A 14,375-nucleotide genomic window follows, 5' to 3' on the forward strand; every position below is an offset into this window, starting at 1 on the left:
CAGAAATGACTCATACGAGGAAATAAAACCACAATTTTTGAAACTATTGGAAACAATCATTTTAATTTAATGTTATTTTTGGACACAGAAGGCTTTTTTCTCCCCCTAAATAGCAAGTTGGTGGTTTTGAAGGGTCTTGCTCATCTTTTTGTGGAAAAATGCCTGAAAACAAACCACTAGAAACTAAACAAATTTTTCTTCCTAAATTATGCCTGAAAAAAATGACCAAATTTCTCTCACCAAATGGCCACATATACTTCTGACGGACACCTCTAGGATTTTTGGTCCCCATATTTTGAAACATTGACATAAACAAATACAGAACATACTTCCTCTCAGATGAAATCCATAATTCTGAGGGTTAAAAACTCTTCAAAATAACATGAAATGTATCTCAACAGAAATCAACCAAAGAGGCTGAAGTTTGTTTCTAGAGAAAACTGGAAGTAGGAAAACCATAAGTCTCCACTAGAATCTGCCTTTTTAATTTCAGTTTATTCAAAATACCAGTTCGTGCTGGCCATATCTTTTCTTCTGCTAGAATATCAGTAATACTTTGGTACAAATAAAGCTTTAAATAATTTAGAATAGAATAGAACCAATAAACTAGCTTCAGTGACGATATGCAAAAAAGAAATCAGTTTCCAAAATGTAAACAGGATCCATTCTTTGTAGTTGTCTGGCTCTGGATGTATGTCCTTTGAAGACGTGCAGGGAACAGGGTAGCTAGTGAATTTCCATCACTACCCCAGGCACTGGAGCTACGGGGGAGGAAAGATATGGTCTCGCCCCTCAGTGAGTTCAGAATCTCTCTAGAAGATAGATTCACATAAAATTAGCCCCAGCACAATGTGCTCTTATACCAATAGCCCACATAAGGCGCTATGGTATTACAGAGAGAAAAGAATTAATTCTGCCTGAGCCTTGGGAAGGCTTCCCAGAGGAGGTGACATTTGAGCTAAGCCTTGAAAGATGAGTAGATTTTTTTGTCCAGGTAGGCAGCAAAAAGTAAGAGGCAAGGAGATTAAGGGAGTTGGGGCAGTGGAGGACAAGGGTGGTGAGAATATCCCAGGGAGAAAAAAGGAAATGCCTAATTGTATTTTATGCCATGGAGCGTTCATAAAAATAGGTAAGTCTTACATTCATATCCACGGTACAAAGAAATAAACCTGAGAAAGTAGGTATGTGACTTGAATTCTCTGGGGGGGTTCCCTGATTTATGAACCCAAGAAGTGTTCATTTGGAAAAACAGAACTTCTGGTTTACTGGCTATTCTCTAATGACTAAAGGGCTACCAGGCTTCCTGTTCAATGTCAGGCATAAAGTGCCTGGATGGACTTGAGGTTTACTACGCCTTCTTCAGACTTGCTGTCAATGCATGGAGCAGAACCCGCCTTCACTGTCTGAAAATTCATGATTTAAGCCCTTGGCCTATAACCCCCACCTAACTCCCCTGGAAGGGCCCCCATCTGTCATTGGGTTGCCCAGCACCCACCTTATCTCTCTGCTAACAAGTAGCTGTGAGGAATCCTTCTCTTCTTAGAAAACAGAAGTACTGATACATTTGATCACATACAGTATGCTGTATTTGAAGCCACTTTTTCTTCTTAAGAATACATTTCAAAAATTAAAGCATAAATCAAAGGAGAGGTAATAGAGAAAGAAAGAGAGACAGTGAGTTTGTTTTCAAGTACCTCTGCCCTGCCTGCTTGAGCATCAATTAGTAAATGATGTGAAATCCCTAGGTCTGTTTGACTGCTTCCACGTAACATGATTACCTGCCTAATACAATTAAAGTAAAACCACTAGACAATATATATATGTGGAATTTCAAGTATCCTTGCAATTACTAGTGAGATTTAAAATTTCTCTACTGTTTAGACCTCATATGAACATTAGTCTAATCATATATTTATAATATTGTTTGATACTCCAAAATAATTTTCACATCCAACCCAAAACTCATGTAGGCAAAGTTATCCCCTCTCACTTTAACATTATATCTTCCCATTTTTTTCTGCTCAGTAACTTTTGAAGCATCTTTCATATATACCTAAACTAGGCAAATGTCAGATATAGCACTCAGACTACATCACATTTACTTACAGTCAATTGCAGATCAATTCAGAGACAAAATGTGTATGTCCTATAGAATTAGAACATAAGGTCTGGATTTGGTAAATCAACAAAGGAGTTTTTATGTTGATTTTTACTTTCTTCAGACTGTACCAATATTATTAAACTCAAGACCCTGAAACTGTGGTACAAACTGAAAGCTAAGACTTATTTCGTTTGCAACTTTCTTGCTACAAACAAACAAATGATTTAACTGATAAAGTTTTTTCATCGTAGGCAGCTGTGATTATAGATAATACTTTACTTTTTCTGACACTACAGACTAAAAAAAGTAAAAGTTCCTTACTGCTGAATATTTATCTATGGGAAAAGATAAGTAACTGTCATTATCAAAAATGAATCAAAAGTATCTGCTAACAAGTAACAGTAAAGGTAATTTTTCTAAAATAGACATATAGGTGATTCAAATAAACATCTACTTCCTACATACTTTCCTAAGTATTCTGCTCCCCCTACTCATACACTGTTTCCCGAAAAGGAAAATACGCTGACGACAGTCAATCTGTGTAAAGCTATATGCTGACCATAGTCAGTCTATGTAAAGTTTATCTATGAACACAGACTAATAAGAGTTGTTTGATTTTGTGTTTAAACTTAGGAGGAAGGTATGAAGATTCTCCACACTTGACTGAAAACAGAACAGTCCTCTCACGCAGATGCCTGGGAATCTTTTGATTTTATCAAGTGATCTTAAGATCTACTCTGACTATGGGCCCTCAACTGAGGGCAATTTTGTTTCCAGAGGACATCTGGCAATGTCCGGAGACACTGTTAATACTCGGGGGAGGGTGCTACTGGGATCTAGTGGGTAGAGACTAGGGACGCCACACAACACCCTACAATGCACAGGACAGCCACGCACACACCTCCAACAAGGAATTATCCAGCTCAAAATGTCAACAATCAGTCTTTGAAAAACACTGGTCTAAATATACTGAGCGAATGTTATGTGGCAGCCTGGATGGGAGGGGAGTCTGCGGGGAGAATGGATACATGTATATGCATGGCTGAGCCGCTTTGCTGTGCACCTGAAACTATCACAACATTGTTAATCAGCTATCCTCCAGTATAAAATAAAAAGTTAAAAAATAAATAAATAAATTTTATAAATAAATAAATAAACTGAGTGATTCAGGCCCAGCATTAGTAGTAGCATCATATTTTTCATACAGATGCACCTGGCAGCGATTCAAAGTAAGCAGTTAAGAAACAGAACCTTGACAATTAATATTTTAACTTCCCCTTCTCCCTCAGCCCCACTTTGCCATATAGTCATTGGATCTGAATCTAAGGACCAAATGATCAAGTCTAGAAACGGAGATGCTAATGACCTCCTACTGTCTCTGCAAAGACATGAGTCATAGTAATCTTTAATGTTATCTTTTAAAAAGTTTACACTGAGCTCATCAAGCTCACTCAGTTGAAAATTATACAAATTCTTATCATTGGTGCCTTCAGGCTGAAGAAAAAAGCAGCTGGGGAAACAAATATTGGCTATAAAACAAAAGTACCATTACAGGATGTTCTTACGGTGGCTTCGAGTAGTTGAGGAACCACACAGATGAAAGCCTTTAAAAAATCTAGATAACTGTATGTGAAAGTATTTGTTAAAAGAAATGCCATGCAATGTAAATGGCCAAAACTAAGTTTTCTAATGTCTTTTCTTCTGGCTCCAAATAGAGCCTCAGATTTGCCAAGATCACCCCTGGGTATTAAATTTGTACTTGGGGGTTTCCCTGGTGGCGCAGTGGTTGAGAATCTGCCTGCCAATGCAGGGGACACGGGTTCGAGCCCTGGTCTGGGAGGATCCCACATGCCGCGGAGGAGCTGGGCCCGTGAGCCACAACTACTGAGCCTGCGCATCTGGAGCCTGTGCTCCGTGACGAGAGGCCACGATAGTGAGAGGCCCGTGCACCGCGATGAAGAGTGGCCCCCGCTTGCCACAACTAGAGAAAGCCCTCGCACAGAAATGAAGACCCAACACAGCCATAAATAAATAAATAAACAAATATTTTTTTTAAAAAAAATTTGTACTTGGACCACTGGGGACTCAGCTTATGATCCCCAGTCTATGACCCCAAAAAGGACTTTCAGCTCTAAATATCTCTGGAATAGCTAGCATACTCCAATGGAGGGAACACAATCATATTCATAACAGCTAGTACTCATATCAGACACTATTCTAAATGCTTTACGTATATTTACTTGTTGAATTTGCATATGAACTCCAAGTATGTTCTACTACACATGAGAAAACCAAAGCAAAACCAATTTAATTAACATGCTCACCATTACAGATCATTAGTGTCAGAGCTGTGCTTCAAACTCAAGGAGCCCAGCTCCATATTCTTTGTACTTAATCACTATGCCATAAAAAGAAGTGGGTCCCTCAGATTTCAAGTGCTAAGAAATACCCATTTCTCCAAAGATTTTCGGGATCTTCAGCTTATCCACTAGATCACTGACTTCCCAATGATCATGTGTGAAATAAATACATCTCTGCATCATTACACCCATACACACAAGCTGGGCCTGAATTCAGAGATGCAATTCTACTGGATTAATACCAAAAATCCCTGAGGTCATTCTTAAGGCTATCCTGCCTCGTAATGGTCACAGCTATTCCCACTGTTCCCAATCTTATGGCAGAGGGTGTCCAGTGCCACCACCACTGCCTTCATTCCCATTTCCTTCACTCACTCACTTGAAAGGAATTTACTGTCCCCTACCTACTGGGAATAGCAATTTACAGAATAGCAAATACTGGTAATAGCTTCAGTAAATTCTCAGTCTAGCGCAGAATTTAAACTCATGTTACCTATTACATTTCAATGTGGCAACTGCTATACCAAAGGTGGAAACTGGGTGCTTTGGTAACAAAGAGAAAAGAAACATCGAACTCAGCCTCTGGCAGTGGTCAGAGGAGGTAACACTTTGCATCCTGAGTCTTGCAAAAGCAGCAGATAAGGAAGTTTCAGGGGGAGGGGCAAGATGTCTTCCAGATAGAAAGAACCACATGCACAAAGCCATGAAGTGGAAATGACCAGGGTGTATTTGAGGGCTGCACTTTTCCATACAGCTGGAGAAGAGATTTCTTATGAGTGGCTGGTGAGAGGTGAGAAGGGAAACTTGAGCGAAGTTCTCAGCTTCAAGGGCCTTGTAGATCCTGCTAAGAATTTTAGAATCTGTCCTATAGGCAACAGGGAATTTTTTTATAGATTTTTAAGTCAAGAAGGGACCTGATAAAAATTGTAAACAGATGTGGTTGAACAGCCTCGGGATGGGAGGAGATTCTTGGAGACAGATCCAGCATAGACCAGAGTGGTCCCCGAAGAGAGACAGTCAAGATACCATAACTATACTTTTAACGACAAAGACAATATGACCAAGCATGTATAGGACAAGTGTCCCCCTACAGCCAACGTGGTAATCTGAGGATTAAACCTGTGACCTTGGGTACCATAGTTAACTCACTTACCAAGCTAACCATTCCTATGAATGGTATATGCCAGGAAAAAGTAGAACGTATTATAATCATAGACTAAAAGTCCCAAAGTCTTCAAAATTATCCAGAGTAGAAAAAAAAAAAATCTATTCATCTCACTATAATTTTGGCATCTCTTCAGCAACACAGACAATGCAAAAAGCATTTAATAAGCATTTATCATATGCCCAGAACTTTGCTAGTATTTTCATGAATGAAGCCTTTAAAAACTAAAGTCAACAACGGAGAAGACTAAACAGACCTAAATGAAGTCTTCTTGGGTTGACTAAGAAAAACAAAATAGTAGCATCATCTTAATACCTAAAGTTCACGTACAAAATTTTGGTAGTATTGATGTTCTTGACCGACTCACTGAGGTTTGCATTCTAAAGTTACCTACTAGAAGCACAATTTGAGATTACTGAAAACCTGCAAAAGGAAAATTGGAACGTGACTTGCCCACTTTGTGATTAAATTTGGCTAGAATTACTTGAGTCAAAATCATATGTGAATACACATTTGCATTAACATATAAAATTTGAAGTGAAAAGAATTAGCTAATTCAGAGACCTGTGAACTCTGCAAGTCATCGTCACTTTCAACATACTGGACACATTAAGTTAGAAATATTCAATCTCTTAGTCGGAACATTCAGGTCTTTTCAAATCCTCTAACATGAGGGAGTTCAGAGTCAGAGGTGAAATGTAATGAATAGATCCCTCCACTGGGTATATGCAAAGGGCTGTGAATTGTGTATATGACCTTGCAGAGCATAAGCCCTCCTGGTATGTGGTAGACCTTCTTGATTAAGGATAGAATTTCAAATTTAATGCTATTGCTTTTGTGAGCAGAATTAAACTTAATGGTTTATGAACATAAATTTTTATGATTCAACTATAGCATTTCACAAGACATGTCCCTTTCATTTTAAAAAGGAAGGAGGAAAGAATAACAGAAACAGTAGCAATAATTTATGTGAAAATCTAAGGTCAAGTCAATTTACGCCACTGCTGATGTGTCTTCATAAAGTCTTTAAAGGAAAAAAAGATATTCTAATCAAACAAACCTTTGCAGAAACAAATTCTATGTGCCTCATTCAGACCTGTAATTCTATGTGAGAAACATTTGGACTACTTTTTATTTTCTCAGTACTAAACTGAAAGAAAGTTGCGGATCAGTTGATAAGAACATTCACGTTACACTAGGGTAAACCGACACAACTTTTGCCGATGTGTTACACTGTGTTTTGGTTTGTAGTGGATGACAGACTCACAGACAGCAGCAGGTATTCTGAACTGACCCCTTCCGTCGGAAGACTAGTTTTTTTGCAGCCTGAATGACCCTTACAGAGACGTTGGGAGGCCAATGGTCAGAGGCAGGGCTGATGAGTGATTCACAGGCCACCCACGCCCTGCTTCACGAAGGCAGTGGACATTTCTCTAGTGGGCATAGTGTCAGCTTTCACTTGAACAAAGGGTTCTGTGGCTGAACATGTAAATCAAAACGAAAGCCACTGCTTCAATGGAAAACACATTAAAGTTATAAAACATTATTAACAGCAGAACAAGCATGTTCACCTAGAGAAAAACCTTAAAAACGCGAAGTCTGATATCCGTGTAAATGGAAAGTGTCTCCGAAATAATAAGTGAGCCCGTTATCATTTAAACTTGCCTCTAGAAATTCATTACACAGTCCTCATCCGTTGGTTCAACAGAAACGTGTAGATCTGAGATTCATAACCAGCATTCAGGCTTAAAGCAACGAGAGAAAAACTGTAAAATTGATAACATCTAACTAAAGGATGAGGCTTGAAAAGTAAAGGAAGAGTCTACATGTAAGTCAAATATTAAAAAGATCTGGACAGAAGTTCTCAACATTTGGGAAGCATTCTAGAATACCAGTTTCTCCCAATGTAGTCATTTGCCATCAACCTTCATGATTTTGGCTATTTTAGCCAAGCACTTGTTCACTGTTACTTAATATGGTTCTTTAAATAGGTGCTTTTAAATTTTCTTCTGCTTCAATCCTTTTTTGGTCTTGCCTTAAAACAACATTATCCAGGAAATTATAGGTTTAATGTGAAATTTTACATATTTTCCTAATATCCTTAGAAATAAATATATAACTAATAATATAAAAATAAAATGTTTGGGTGCCACCTAAAATGAACTCATGTGTGACAGGTGGCAGCAACTGCCTAGGACAACGTTTAAGGATAGGGGATCTGGGTTCGGGGGGCAGAGCTGAAATCCTGGCTCCACTCTACTGCATAATTCTCAGTTTTCTCATCTGTCAAATGGGAATAATAAAAAAGGCACAGTTGAGAAGATTAAAACTAGCTAATCCACATAAATAAACTGTTTTGCAAAAAGTAAATAAATCCTCAGTAAATGTCAGCTGTGATGTGATGATGATGATAATGATTGATGATGTAATTACTGATTACTTACACAGACAGAATGATTACTACTATACAAAAACTGAACTGACAATTTTTATTTTAAAATGTGCCTTAAGGTCTCCATATACTTAAGAACATATACCTTAGATATGACATTTCAAGATGGCTATTCTATATTGCTTTAATGCAAGTTCACTTTGAACCTATTCAGATGTGATCACAGTAATCAGACTTTGCCTAAAAATTTCAATTAAAAAAAGAAAAATCTACCTGTGGAAAAAAATACTTTAAAAAGCTTAACATGATAATACAGGTCTTTCTCTCTCAGAAGTACATTAAAATAAATTTACTTACTGTACATACATAAAAGCTTAACAATATCAGCTGTTTTATTAAAATGTTTTACATGGGGAAAAAAATTAGAATTCCTGACATTTTAACATGGTGTTACTCTTCATCAGCCATGAACCGAAATCTCAGGGTGAGAAAAGGGCCAGACCAATGCTGAAAGGTTTCAAATATCAAACTATACTATTATGTCAGTGCCCTAAGATCAATTAGCACCTTTCAACGACAGAAAAGGTTACAGTGAGACCCAGAGGTACACACTCTGCAACTGTTTTAAACCACCATGTAAATGTGGTTTTGATAACTCGAAATGGTTTCTATTTTTAAATTCATCTGTTTCATCTCTTCTTCTGGAAGAAAGAAAAGGAGCTAGGGGGTTAAGGATAGTGGTATTTATTTTCAGTACCACTCTCCTAGTAGAAACCTGGATGGGACATGGTAAGAATCACAGACTTCACCAAGGCATATCCTAATGTGCAGAGCCACAAGCAATATTAGGTGACAGTAATGTTTACAAAGTCTTCGAACCTCTTAAAAGCAATCAGAGTTGCTTATACTACTTCGGAATATGTGATTCTTGTTTATTTCTTCCACTCAAGTTCAAACTAAGTGAAGCCAAGTTCCCTCCATGTACAACTTAATATTCAGTGTCTCCCACGATAAAATTCATCTAACTGCAAAATGCAGTCTCATGCTAACTGCAATGAAATACACCACTGCACCTCACCCATCTCTAGAACGAGTGCCTGAAAGAGCATGTCATTTCTTAGTTCACCGGGAAAAATTCATGACAGGAGCAGGTACACTGAAAGTCATCCTATTCCTCCTGGTGTGGATTGCATTCACCCAGTAACTGTTGTAATAAAATCCCCCGACGGTATTTCTGAATACAATTAGTTTAAGATACTCTACAGGGAGACCCATTAGAAGAGTTTAGAATATGTAAGAATAATGTCTACTTGAAAAAGAAACTGTCATGATTATATTCTCACTGAAAAAATAACAAGGTGTTTCATAGATGTTTTGTTCAGCTCTTCAGTGAGGGGATTCAGAACATCTACTTTTGATAACACATTCTTCTGTTTGTTTCTTAGATGAGTGATCTGAAATATTTACAACGAGACAGTACCTAATTTTAGGTTTTAAGTGCTTTAACAGCTCCATGAAATATGACCAGCAGCTGCAATACAGAACTATGGTGAATAAACTTCTTGTAAAGGGGGGCCTGTTTTTACTGAATGTTCAGTGTTCCTGCATTTACCTAACAGAGGGGAAAAAAGATAATGAAAAATATAATAAATACTTGCACTCTTCAATTACTTAACATTTCACTAAGTCTTGAAAAGGATTATCTCCCCTCTTCTTGAATTCTGTATAAAGAGTGCGAGCTTCCACTGGGTGAAATAAGTATAATTTTATTATTTGTGACTTAGAATGTGAACTTTCCAGCATCCTAACTTTTCATAACAGTAGTCATGGTTTTTCTATCATTCTACTTTTCTAAAACTTCAGGATAATTTAATTTTAGTGCATAAAATTTTTTTAAATGAAATACCAAGCCACATAAATATATTTTTAGACATGGCATCAGTCATTTAGAGCTTGCAACAGAGATTGAAAACATGAAATGGGACACCTTTTTTCCCGTGGCTATGTAAAATTTATTTACACCCCAAATCATAATATAAATAAAAAGAAAACTCTCAGAAATGGAGGTCTTATTTTTCTTTTTTGTTTAATTCAAAGAGGTTTTTGAAAGAAAAAATAAATTACAGCAAAATGGCAACCTACTGATCCACCCTCAAAAAAGAAACTTTCATGAAAAGACAATTTTTTTCAACTGCTTCTACAAATCCTCTAGAATGCAGCATCTGTATTTCTTAATAAGAGTAATGATTGTTTTTATACAAATTTCTTTTTATACAAATCTTAGGGGTTTTTTAAATTTTTAAACTTGAACATAAACTTAAATATTCTCTAAATATATATAAAGAACTTTTCATTCTGTAAAGAAGAAATATCAGTCTAATATCAGTAAAATACTTACTCATTAAAAAAGAATAATCAAGTAAATCTTTTAATTTCAGTTATAATCGTGAAACAACCTCTAATTACGGTGGCCTTAGGTTGACGCATACTATTTTCAGATAATTGGCAAAGGAAAACTGGCTTTTGAAAACCTATTGATTTTAGACCTTTACCTATTATGAAAGGCAAGGATATATCTCTAATAATCAGGAAAAAAGGAACAGTTTTCAGACAATCTAATTATGTTACTTTCAAAGCTATAACTGTCAAGGGTTTTAACTGTCTTCTACAGCCATTTCAAAAAAAAAATGGTTTAACTCTGAATGGCTTACAACTTTTAATGAGGCAGAACAAACTATTTTTATGGTTTATAATAACAATAAAAATGAGTGTAGTTGTATCTGCATCTGGTACTGTTGCCATAAAGATCAGATTCTGGCAGTCTAGCTCTACACAAAATAGTTTCCCTCTTCTTACTACTGCTATTTCTTGGGATACTGTTATACCACACCCTACTATGTACCAAATATTTTGTTTTAGGATTCTCTCCCGGCCCCACCCCCTTCCTAGCTTTTGGGTCTTCAGCTATAAACTGGCCAGAAATATCTAAAAAGAAAAAAAGTTGGGGGGAGGGAGGGCAATGTTTCTGCTTAAAACCTAATTTTACCCGTGAAAGGTTACGTCTCCGTCCTGAGGAGGTTTTTAAAATAAAACCAAAAACAACTCAACAGACAAAAAAAAAACCATCCTCAGCTTTCAAGACTGTCAGTCACCTACGTGTAAATCGAACTTCAGGAGCTGTAGAAGGGGAGCCCGCGGTGCTTAAATGCTCCTAAGACTCCCACCTAAGTCCAGAAGAAGGAGCGCCCGCTGAAACGGACACGCCCGAGGGTGCAAAAAGTGGCCGCAGAGGAGAAGAGGAACAAAATGCCATATTCGAGAAGATATGTTTCGCTCCATCAATTACGTTGATCCCAGGGTGCCAAGCCAAAACCGGTAAGGGAGAAAGAAAACTGTTAAGTATGAGCTCTTAATGTGAAACCTAACCTGTTGGTTCTCTTAGGTATCAGATTTTGGAAGTGTCTGTAATGACAGCCAGGAAAGCAAATTAATGGCCAACGGCCCACTGGGTTTGAACACAAGACTCCTGTTACCTCCTCACAGATCAAGTACACAACACACACGCACACGGAGGTGCTCCACGTGGAACTGCTCTGAAACCAAAACACACGCCCCGTCGCTATTCTGCACCTTGGCAGAAAGGTCTGAGGGACCTGCACCTTCCTCCACTGCCCTCAGATTAGGATTCATGAATGACTGGGCAGTGCAGGGCACAGACGCCGGCGGCGAGGGGAGAGAAGCCCGACTCCAAACGACACCCTCCCACACACGCGCTCACCCCAAACACAAACCCCATTAAGCATTCAAAGGAAGGGGAAAGAGAGGTGGTGGTGAGTGGAGACGGTGCCGCCCCAACTATGAAAGGGATGACAAAAATTAAGCTGCGCTCTCCGGTTTCGCCACCGTTCAGGCGCGGCACTCGGTCGGCAAATTCCCTAATGGCTCCAAGCTGTTCCGAACACTGTTTACAAAAGAAAGAAACATCTTGAAAGTGCTACTAAACGAAAGTTCTGGCTGCTGTGCGGCGCAAAATAAAACAAGCACACACACACGATCTACTTCCAAATCTCGCTTAACGACGCTGACGCAGCGAGCCGTTTCAAGTCCCACAGCCGCCCAGACACCAAAGACTTTGGAGCGAGTAAACCTGCTCCCCACGGCCCCGGCCGGGTCCCTCCGTTTGGAGAAGTTATCACTCCTCCACGGCACCCGCGCCCCGGGCCAATGAACGCGAGTCCTCTGAAAAGGCGCCTCTCGTTTCACGGACCCTGGCAAACGGCAGGAGACATTCGGCCCACGCCACATAACTGTTAAAGTGGGACGGCCGCAGCTGAACAGCCCGGTTGGTGCCTCGAGATGAGAACACAAAGCATTAAACGTACACACGCACCCAGCACCGTGAAAACCCCAGGCGCCTGGGGCCCTCCATGGGGCCCGGGTCAGCATCCTTGAGTCTGACTTATCTAGGGCGTCAAGGCAAAGTAACAAATGTCACAAGAAGGACGCAGGGGCTCGCGCCTCTGCAAGGCGGGGACGGAGTGCAGGTACGGAGCGGTGCAGCCTGTTCCGCGAGGGCTCCGCGGGGAAACAAAGGCTCGGCAGGGACCTTCGGGGCGCCAGGGCGTCCTCCAGGGCAGAACACACCGCGGCACTCAGAGCGGCCCGGGCCTTTGGGCAGGCGGCACTCCGCAACGAAGCGCCCTCGGGGACCCCGGCTCCCACACACCTTCCCGCAGTGCGCCCACTGTTCCCAGCGCCTGGCGCCCCCGGAGGAGCTGCGCGCACTTTCCGGAGAGAGTCTGCGGGATCCCTGAAACCTGGAGCCCGCGGGCCCCGGAACGGGGCGGGGGGGAGGGGGGCGTCGGAAGAAGAGGCACTCACCTCCTGCCGCCCGGACCGTCTCGGGATCCCAAAGTTCAAGTGTCTCCCCCAGCAGCGGATCCGTGCGTCCGTAATTTAGGTACTTATTCTCGTGCCTTCCAGTGTTGAAGTTTCCCCTTAACGCTGTGCCTCTGGTGAAAAGAGGACATCCCCTTCGGCCACCCCCCAACAAACAGCTTACACCAGTGGGGGAGAGACGGGGCGGGGGGAGAAGCCGGCTACGAGGGGGAGGAGGAAAGGAGAGGAGCCAAAACTCCGGATCGACGACAGAAAAAAAAAAAAAAAAAAAAGCGCGCGCCCAGCCACCGCGGTCCTCACTGCCCGGCTCTTCCCCAAGCTCTTTCCCGCTCCGAAAGGGGAGCGACAACTTCACGCGGCCCGGCTCGAAGTTTTGCGCGGAAGCCGGGAGCGGCAGAGCGTGAGCCTCGCCGCGGGCAGCCTCGCACTTGCGCGCGGGGCGGGGGCGGGGGACGCCGGCGCCCGCGGCCACTGGAGGCCGCCGGGGGGGCCCCCCCCCGGGGCAGGCAGCGGGGGGCGGCGGCGCGCGGGGAAGCGACTCCTTTTTATTCGACCTCGAGCGATTGCCTGTTGTCATCGTTTGCGGTCCCGCGTGGGGACCGCTCGGGGCCCTGGGCGTCCCCAGTGGCGCCGCGGTGATCTCTGCGCCCTCCGCGCCGCCCCCACCCCGCCCCCCTGGCCTGGCGCCGGCCGCTGCCACCTCCCGGCGGAGGGGAGGGACCCGCGGCCGCACTCCCCTCCCCGGACCGGGGAACGGCTCAGTCCCCACCTGCTTCGGCCCGGCAGCCCCCGAGCTGTCTGTAGCTCGGTCGCTACCCGATCCCTGGGTGTCGGCCACTGCGGGCTCCCTGCGAGACTCCTTTCCACTTACCCCAAGGGAGGAGAGAGAAGGAACTTCTCCTACTTGCAACAACGTAAAGTAAAATCCACCCCACGTCGGACTGGGGAGCTTTCTCTGAAGGGAGGAAATACCCTTTTCGGTGAAGATGTATGCGAGGCACGAGTAAGCAGTCTGGGGATAGGCTGTGCGCAAAGGGCCTGGGCCCCTTCCAGCGCTGGACGCAGGTATAGGCATCCCTCCCAGACGCCCAAAGGTCGGGCTGCGACGACCGACTTCACAGGCAGCGTCAGAACTTCCCCAGGCACATTGCTGAAGGGACATTTCATGCGTAAGCCTTCTGCGCATGCAGTATGCACCCACATAGGATCTAATATTCTACATGCACACACGTGGATATCACAATCAGAGATGTGAGCAAAGTTGGCAATAAACAATACATAAATTTTGCATCCATTTAATCACCTCTTCGCAAAACCTATTATCAATGTTAGGAATATCTTTTTTAATTGTCACGTTGATTATAAGTGTTTTAATTTATTGAGAATTTACTGAGTGTCAGTCATTACACTGGTCACTTACGGTACATGTGAGTTCATGTAATTTTCACAACTCTATGG

The 14,375-nt window shown here is 41.9% G+C and overlaps 1 protein-coding gene across 13 annotated transcripts in view; it reads right to left on the minus strand.

Annotated features, from left to right (window-relative positions):
• Window positions 1-13,564, minus strand: part of EYA4 (EYA transcriptional coactivator and phosphatase 4) — a 258,904-nt gene extending 245,340 nt beyond the window's left edge. For 5 of the 13 annotated variants that reach the window (XM_082405702.1, XM_082405705.1, XM_082405700.1 and 2 more), the window contains exon 1: window positions 12,900-13,564. The gene's annotated coding sequence lies outside the window, so the exon portion shown is untranslated. The remainder of the gene's footprint in view (window positions 1-12,899) is intronic. The other 8 variants (XM_082405698.1, XM_082405701.1, XM_082405694.1 and 5 more) reach the window with 4 other exon arrangements.
• Window positions 13,565-14,375: the final 811 nt, after the last annotated feature.

Source organism: Balaenoptera borealis, assembly GCF_965194805.1.
Source record: "Balaenoptera borealis genome assembly, chromosome: 9".
Taxonomy (NCBI): Eukaryota; Metazoa; Chordata; class Mammalia; order Artiodactyla; family Balaenopteridae; genus Balaenoptera; species Balaenoptera borealis.